Genomic DNA, 1,531 nt, shown 5'->3' with positions numbered 1-1,531 from the left:
CCAGGTATTAAGGAAATGAGGTAAGGAAACTATCTTCAATCATAATATTTCATATTTAATAAATATACCTACCTCACCTAACATTCCATAAATATTTGAAAGGCGCGCAGATATCCGTATATTTTTTGTTCGCTTTTAGATCTTTGGTATCGCTGTAATTGCATTTATATCTATTTTAATTTCTTCAATAAAAGAACGCAGCATGACGCCTACATCATTACCACCAAACTATTATTCCTTCGGTAATAATAAAAAAAACAATGACCAATAACCTTAAAAAGATATTAAAGAACGTTGCTGGTATGTAATTGCGGTAAGAAGTGACCAAAGCTGAAAGGAAGGCCAAAATTCGTAGCTTCTTTTTTGAAAGTCGGTCAGGGGCCCAGAAAGATCATGTTCAAACTAGAAAATTGTGACAAGATTTCTTTTACCATACTGTATTCAAGATATCAAGATATCAAGACATTCAAAATGGTCATCAAGCATTCCCTTGAGGAATGCAATAAACCCAAATCCCTTCAAAAACATAAGACCAAATGGTAATCTCGTGGTCAAGATAAATTAAGATTACACTAAACTGGTATCCCACAATATCCAAGTAAATCAAGATGCTCATGAAACTGAAGACACTCACTGGACTAAAAATACAAACGCGAGCCATATAGCCCACTCAACATAGATCCTGCCAAATAGGGGAAATAATTTGTGCAAAAGAGAATTTTTTATACGTGGTTTCCTTCTACACCGTATGAAATCGAAACTGTCCTCCAGTGTTTCTTGGATTTGCCATCAGTACGTTACCCACATACAGAGACATTACGGTCCACACTGTATGGTGGTTTTTGATGCACCAGCACAAAACGAGCGGAGCAGAAGCGACGAGATTCGCCAAAAACTTCGGTTGACATTTACTGTAACGAAAATACGATCATCACTTTTCGACAGGAGCATTTCCTCGCCAATGGAACGAATAAAACGAGATTAACTGAATTCCTCACCGAGAAAATGACAGCAACATGGATTGAAACAACTGTTGCTGGAGATGCTGATGCCACATTGTTAGGTGCGGGTTGGATAACGCTCCCGTACATCCAACTGTTGTAATCGTTAGGGAGGATGTATGGATGTTGACTTGATAGTCCCCCTCATAGCTCAACAGCTTCCTTTCGCCAAGACAATTACCCTCCTCCACAAATTCTCCGGGTGCGATACCACCTCCGCGACCCATGGAAAGAGCAAAATGCGAATTGCTCAGCTGTTTAGGTCTGCACCTGACCCAAAAAAATGGCAGACATTTTCAGTAAGCCCTCAACCATCACCTGAGAGTATTGAACAGGCCAGCGAGAAGCTTATTCTGGCGATTTACAAAGCACCCGACTCCATCTAACACCATATTTTGTGCACGAATTGTCCGCTCCAGTGTCTGCAGTGTATGCTCCGATTCATACACTAACAGAGCTTCCATCGAAGACATCGGCGAAGATTATGTTTTCGAGATAGAAAATGATTAAAATTTTTATTTTTAAGAGTA

This window comes from Photinus pyralis, unplaced genomic scaffold (assembly GCF_008802855.1).
Source record: "Photinus pyralis isolate 1611_PpyrPB1 unplaced genomic scaffold, Ppyr1.3 Ppyr1.4_LG5, whole genome shotgun sequence".
NCBI lineage: Eukaryota > Metazoa > Arthropoda > Insecta > Coleoptera > Lampyridae > Photinus > Photinus pyralis.
The sequence above is the reverse complement of the archived record's forward strand: the minus strand, read 5'-3'. Positions refer to the sequence as shown.